Below are 8,386 nucleotides of genomic sequence, written 5' to 3'. Positions count from 1 at the left end.
TATGACAGGATATAGCGGCCTCAGTCAATTAACTGTTATTGTTGACAGTTTCAGTTATGAGTCACCCCAATGAAAGTTGAACAAAATGACCTATAGTAGATTTGATATCTTTGTACAAGGATGAAATAATTTTAAAAATTCGAAATTCCAGTCGTTTAACCTCAGTGATACTTTGAGTCTTGCTTCATTATTTTTGGTATATATATTTTGATTTTTTTCCCACTATTGTATTATCCAAAAGTAAATGTCCAACCCTATTCACATGTGGAATCACTACTCACTTGTTAACTCATCCTATATCCACAGCCGAATGTGGCCTTGTGAACCGAGCCACCCGTATCGTGGGTGGATTTGAGACGGAAGTCAATGAATACCCGTGGATGGTGTCCCTGGTCGACGGTGCTCAACTTTATCACTTCTGCGGCGGATCTATCATTTCTGATGAATGGGTCGTCACTGCTGCCCACTGCGCCGTCGGGTACGTGATTTCACTGCGTCTTTCATTTCATGAAACCATAAACAAAATCACATCAAATACTTTACAAAACACATTATTTCCTTTTGTTACAGCATGAGCAATTCAGACTGGGTGTTGTATGGCGACCATAATTTGTACATCACGAGTGATGCCGCAGCTATGGCAACCAACATTGCTGAGGTAAACTCATTCAGATTTTTTTCTACTTTTATCACTAAGATTTCAGCTTTATAAAACTATGGTGAAAATTACTTGTATACAAAACACGTTTTGTACAAATATAATAATAATAATATATATAATAAAATGTCTTTCTTACAGATCAAGATTCATCCTGATTATAACAGTAATACGTATGACAACGACATTGCTCTTCTCAAACTTGCTAATGCATTGAGTTCCCAGATGACAACCGAATGCTCCTGTGTGCCTTCCAACAGCTGGTGAAATGTATGCTAATGTTGATGCTACAATCACAGGATGGGGAGCCCAAGAACAGGGTAAGCATCACTGATCTCTGAGAATTTAAATTTGTATGAGTACGAGGTACATGCTGTGTGCACGTATATTTACATACATAAACAAACTCTTGAACTTTTAATATCACCATAATGAATGGTTGTTTTAATAGGAGGATCCACATCTGCCGTACTGTACGAAGTGACTGTACCGACCATGACAAACGCAGCTTGTGATACCATGTATAGTGGACAGATAACTGCCAATATGATCTGTGCAGGTGTCCCCGAGGGAGGCAAAGACTCTTGTCAGGTATACCCCCAGCCATTCTTTATAATTTCCTACTTCTGACATTACTCATTAATCAGTATATTTATTCATTATTTTTTCATGTTTTTATTGTGCAGGGTGACTCTGGCGGCCCGATGATTGTAGAAGAAAACGGCAAGTGGAAGCTGGTAGGAGTTGTGTCATGGGGCTATGGCTGTGCCCAGCCTAATAGTCCTGGAGTCTACGCCAGAGTTACACGTAATCTCCCTACTTTATTATCGTTTAACAAGTGAATAAGTGGGAAATAAACAAAATGGTAATAGAAAACATTTTAGAAACATGGTATATTTGGGAATATCTTATATTTAAATCTCTTCTATCAGAATATTTGAATTGGATTTCTGAATCAACAACTGGCGTGTGTTCAATTGACACATCACCTGCACCACCAAACCCTACATCGCCTCCTCCACCTCCTCCAACCCCTGAACCTACATCACCTTCCGATTGCCGTAAGTAACATTTAAGAACGACTGAAGATGCCACACTGTGGAGAAATAATATGTATAGTAGTAAAGTTGAAGTATATACTATGATATGATTTAAAGGTGATTCACTGTGCCACTTGATGTCTGTCATGTTACATGGTACACGTGACTGAGTTGCCATGATGCTATCCTGTCACACTAACCGCTCTGCTATGAACAATCAGGACTACCTGTATAAATAAGTAGCCAGTGCGAGACTGCCTGAACATACAGTAAAAGGAGGAACAATGCTGTGTAGAATAGTGAATGTACCAACGGTGACTAGCAATTGGTGCAGCAGAGGCCGGCAAACCCCCCTCACTTCCATTCTGACAAGACAGTATCCACAAACCTACCCCTGGATATATACTGTCAAGTAAAAGCCTGACTTAAACTTTGTCTCCATCTTGCTATAATATGTGACAGTTGTTGGCCTTAGCTGTAGTACCAATCCTATCGTGTATGGTGATCATTTGATGCTTTACTACCTTAATTCATATACATATTTTCTATATGTCCTTAAGAAATACTTTCACTGAGTAATTATAAGCTATCCAAACACTTCTTGTTGTGTACCTACAATTACATATGACATTAGCATATCTTAATTATATTCTTCCCAGTCATGATAAGCGGCCTCAGTCAATTTAAACTTGTTTTTGTTGACAGTTTCAGTTCTGAGTCACCCCAAATGAAAGTTGAACAAAATGACCTATAGTAGATTTGATATCTTTGTACAAGGATGAAATTATTTTAAAAATTCGAAATTCTAGTCGTTTAACCTCAGTGATACTTTGAGTCTTGCTTCATTATTTTTGGTATATATATTTTGATTTTTTTCACACTATTGTATTATCCAAAAGTAAATGTCGAACCCATTCACATGTGAAGTCATTATTCACTTGTTAACTCGTCCTATATCCACAGCCGAATGTGGCCTAGTGAACGAGCCACCCGTATCGTGGGTGGATTTGAGACGGAAGTCAATGAATACCCGTGGATGGTGTCGCTGGTCAACGGTGCTCAACTTTATCACTTCTGCGGCGGATCTATCATTTCTGATGAATGGGTCGTCACTGCTGCCCACTGCGCCGTCGGGTACGTGCCTTTCACTGCATCTTTCATTCCATAAAACCATAAACAAAATCACATCAAATACTTTACAAAACACATTATTTCCTTTTGTTACAGCATGAGCAATTCAGACTGGGTGTTGTATGGCGACCATAATTTGTACATCACGAGTGATGCCGCAGCTATGGCAACCAACATTGCTGAGGTAAATTCATTCAGTTTTTCTACTTTTATCACTAAGATTTCAGCTTTATAAAACTATGGTGAAAATTACTTATATACAAAACACGTTTTGTACAAATATAATAATAATAATAATAATAATATATAATAAAATGTCTTTCTTACAGATCAAGATTCATCCTGATTATAACAGTAATACGTATGACAACGACATTGCTCTTCTCAAACTTGCCAATGCAATTGAGTTCCCAGATGACAACCGAATTGCTCCTGTGTGCCTTCCAACAGCTGGTGAAATGTATGCTAATGTTGATGCTACAATCACAGGATGGGGAGCCCAAGAACAGGGTAAGCATCACTGATCTCTCAAATTTAAATTTGTATGAGTACGAGGTACATGCTGTGTGCACGTATATTTACATACATAAACAAGCTCTTGAACTTTTAATATCACCATAATGAATGGTTTGTTTAATAGGAGGGTCCACATCTGCCGTACTGTACGAAGTGACTGTACCGACCATGACAAATGCAGCTTGTGATACCATGTATAGTGGACAGATAACTGCCAATATGATCTGTGCAGGTGTCCCCGAGGGAGGCAAAGATTCTTGTCAGGTATACCCCCAGCCATTCTTATAATTTCCTACGTCTGACATTACTCATTAATCAGTATATTTATTCATTATTTTTTCATGTTTTTATTGTGCAGGGGGACTCTGGCGGCCCGATGATTGTAGAAGAAAACGGCAAGTGGAAGCTGGTAGGAGTTGTGTCATGGGGCTATGGCTGTGCCCAGCCTAATAGTCCCGGAGTCTACGCCAGAGTTACACGTAATCTCCCTACTTTATTATCGTTTAACAAGTGAATAAGTGGGAAATAAACAAAATGGTAATAGAAAAACATTTTAGAAACACTGGTATATTTGGGAATATCTTATATTTAAATCTCTTCTATCAGAATATTTGAATTGGATTTCTGAATCAACAACTGGCGTGTGTTCAATTGACACATCACCTGCACCACCAAACCCTACATCGCCTCCTCCACCTCCTCCAACCCCTGAACCTACATCACCTTCCGATTGCCGTAAGTAACATTTAAGAACGACTGAAGATGCCACACTGTGGAGAAATAATATGTATAGTAGTAAAGTTGAAGTATATACTATGATATGATTTAAAGGTGATTCACTGTGCCACTTGATGTCTGTCATGTTACATGGTACACGTGACTGAGTTGCCATGATGCTATCCTGTCACACTAACCGCTCTGCTATGAACAATCAGGACTACCTGTATAAATAAGTAGCCAGTGCGAGACTGCCTGAACATACAGTAAAAGGAGGAACAATGCTGTGTAGAATAGTGAATGTACCAACGGTGACTAGCAATTGGTGCAGCAGAGGCCGGCAAACCCCCCTCACTTCCATTCTGACAAGACAGTATCCACAAACCTACCCCTGGATATATACTGTCAAAGTACAAGCCCGTCTTAAACTTTGTCTCCATCTTGCTATAATATGTGACAGTTGTTGGCCTTAGCTGTAGTACCAATCCTATCGTGTATGGTGATCATTTGATGCTTTACTACCTGTTAATTCATATACATATTTTCTATATGTCCATAAGAAATACTTTCACTGAGTAATTATAAGCTATCTAAACACTTCTTGTTGGTACCTACAATTACATATGACATTAGCATATCTTAATTATATTCTTCCCAGTCATGATAAGCGGCCTCAGTCAATTTAAACTTGTTATTGTTGACAGTTTCAGTTCTGAGTCACCCCAAATGAAAGTTGAACAAAATGACCTATAGTAGATTTGATATCTTTGTACAAGGATGAAATTATTTTAAAAATTCGAAATTCCAGTCGTTTAACCTCAGTGATACTTTGAGTCTTGCTTCATTATTTTTGGTATATATATTTGATTTTTTTCACACTATTGTATTATCCAAAAGTAAATGTCGAACCCCATTCACATGTGAAGTCATTATTCACTTGTTAACTCGTCTATATCCACAGCCGAATGTGGCCTAGTGAACCGAGCCACCCGTATCGTGGGTGGATTTGAGACGGAAGTCAATGAATACCGTGGATGGTGTCGCTGGTCAACGGTGCTCAACTTTATCACTTCTGCGGCGGATCTATCATTTCTGAGGAATGGGTCGTCACTGCTGCCCACTGCGCCGTCGGGTACGTGCCTTTCACTGCATCTTTCATTCCATAAAACCATAAACAAAAACACAAAAAATACTTGACAAAACCCTTTATTTCCTTTTGTTACAGCATGAGCAATTCAGACTGGTGTTGTATGGCGACCATAATTTGTACATCACGAGTGATGCCGCAGCTATGGCAACCAACATTGCTGAGGTAAATTCATTCAGATTTTTTTCCACTTTTATCACTAAGATTTCAGCTTTATAAAACTATGGTGAAAATTACTTATATACAAAACACGTTATGTACACACATAATAATATAATAATAAATATATATGTAATAAAATGTCTTTCTTACAGATCAAGATTCATCCTGATTATAACAGTAATACGTATGACAACGACATTGCTCTTCTCAAACTTGCTAATGCAATTGAGTTCCCAGATGACAACCGAATTGCTCCTGTGTGCCTTCCAACAGCTGGTGAAATGTATGCTAATGTTGATGCTACAATCACAGGATGGGGAGCCAAGAACAGGGTAAGCATCACTGATCTCTGAGAATGTAAACCTCTATGAGTACATCTCTATGTGTACACGTATGTTGCATACAAAAACAAGGCCTTGAACTCTGTTAATGTCACCATTATGAATGTTTATTTAATAGAGGATCCACATCTGCCGTGCTCTACGAGGTGACTGTACCGACCATGACAAACGCAGCTGTGATACCATGTATAGTGGACAGATAACTGCCAATATGATCTGTGCAGGTGTCCCCGAGGGAGGCAAAGATTCTTGTCAGGTATACCCCTACTCATTCTCCACAGTACATCTGAAAATCCTCACTGACCTGTGTGTTCTACTTTATTATTATTATTATTATCATTGTTATGATTATTTCATAGTAATTTATTGAGCAGGGTGATTCTGGTGGGCCAATGGTAGTTGAAGAAAACGCAAGTGGAAGCTGGTAGGCGTTGTGTCATGGGGTTATGGCTGTGCTCAACCTAATAGCCCGGAGTTTACGCTAGAGTTACAAGTAAGTTATCCATTGGCTCTGTATATTAACGTTTCAGTGATACGAACGCTGTTCGACCTCCACACCTTGTTACACCCAGTGATATGGATGCCGTTCGACGTCCGTAGCATAATTCCTCTATATACATGGTAGTGCATGGGCAAAGCCCTTGCTGTAGGGAACATCATTATGATTTAGATTTTTTTTTTTTTATCAGTAAATCTAAAAATATACTAGAAAAACTCATGTAATGAAAAAAATGGATAATTATTGCATTGTTTCTAAGGATTTGGCAGCTCAAGATGGGCTATATCAGGGCTGTCAATCAAACCTGTCGTTATAAGGGGATGTCGCAATTCTTAGCCACTGCACTCAGCGTAACCTTAGCTGTCCTATAAGTGTTTGGAAAATGATTGTGTGCGTATGCATATATATGGGTGTGTAAGTGTATGTAAGTGTGTGCACAGACTATATATATGCGTGTGTGTGAACACACATATGTATATACACACAAAAATACCACATACACACACACACATATATATGTGTTTGTAGATATAGAGATAGATATAATGTATATGTATGTATATATTTATATGCATATATATGTATATGTTTATATGTGATATATCATATACATGTAAAAGGTTAAGTACATGTCTAATATAAGACAACAGAAGTGATCAGTTTATTATTAGTTGGTACCTGTTCTTCTTGTCAGGAAGATTATTGGTGTCCGAATTAAAAGAAACGAGGTTGCCGAGCATACGATATGCAATAAGAAGGAAAGTTCAAAACTGCTAAACAATGTATTTAGAAAATACAGAAATTGCGCATAACACAGGGGTTGCATATGATTTCATGGGTTAATGAAACTAGGAAGTAAGTAGAGAGTGCAGACCTCTCCACCCAAGAGTAATGAACTCCCTCTTATATAAAAATAACAGTGAAAGAGCTTTGGTCCTTGCTTCTTTTTCTGATTCCACTATGGCTGCTTTTATCTCGTCATATTTGGATGGCATTGGCATTTCAGTTTGATTAGGATGTAGATGCACTTTTTTGCCTTCTGTCATTTCCCTATTTTTACTTTCTCCTGTAACACTTCAGATCAGGTTCTAGCAAATGCCATTCCCCAGCAATGAAATTATAAACGCGTTTCAATCACAATCATTATCACTAATTAATCCTACTTTAACATCTTTTCTCAGAATACCTGGACTGGATTGCGACTTCGACCGGTGGCATCTGCACTACCTAGCTCGCCATCGCTATCCAGATAATCCAACTTATTCACAGAGTTTATGAAGGGAGTCGTAGTCAATTCACAGCAATTGCATGCGGAAGACCGGATCAAATTTCAAACTCGGGAGTTTTTACTAAGTCATTTCGTGTCGAGTTTACCCGGCTTTTCAAGGGTCTAGGTGGCAAGGGTTTCCTGTTTCGTCTCTGCTCGTTTCGAAAAAAAAGAATGTTGAATTCGTAAGAATTACATGGCGCTTCCGAATGGTTGTTTTACTCGTCCTTAACTCCAGTTGGAAAGTCGATTATATGTGATAATATTTACGTATTACTCTTCTCTCTCTCTCTCTCTCTCTCTCTCTCTCTCTCTCTCTCTCTATATATATATATATATATATATATATATATATATATATATATACTTCCTTACCTTAATTAGGTTTTTATATAGTTATATCTACAATCACATATATGCGTGTTTAAATATGTCTGTGTATGTGTGTGTGTCTACACACACACACACACACAACACACACACACACCACACACACACACACACACACACACACATATATATATATATATATAATATATATATATATATATATATATATATACATATATATATACATATATATATACATATATACATAGGTATATATAAACATGTATACACACACACACACACACAAATATATATAATATATATATATATATATATATATATGTATATATATATATGTATATATATATATATATATACATATATATATATATATATATATATATATATAATTATATATATATATATATATATATATATATAGCTTTGGCTTCATGTCTCTTCTTGCTGTATACGCTCCTACCAATGTTTGTAAACTTGATGTGAAAGAGGCGTTCTATGCCAAACTCGCATCAGTGACAGACAATTGCCCCCGGTAGGATATTCGGGCATTGTTTCTG

The 8,386-nt window shown here is 37.5% G+C and overlaps 1 pseudogene; it reads left to right on the top strand.

Annotated features, from left to right (window-relative positions):
- Positions 1–322: 322 nt before the first annotated feature.
- Positions 323–7,639, top strand: LOC119569494 (annotated as a pseudogene).
- Positions 7,640–8,386: the final 747 nt, after the last annotated feature.

This window comes from Penaeus monodon, unplaced genomic scaffold (assembly GCF_015228065.2).
Source record: "Penaeus monodon isolate SGIC_2016 unplaced genomic scaffold, NSTDA_Pmon_1 PmonScaffold_15732, whole genome shotgun sequence".
In the NCBI taxonomy this organism is placed as follows: Eukaryota; Metazoa; Arthropoda; class Malacostraca; order Decapoda; family Penaeidae; genus Penaeus; species Penaeus monodon.
The sequence above is the reverse complement of the archived record's forward strand: the minus strand, read 5'-3'. Positions and strand labels throughout refer to the sequence as shown.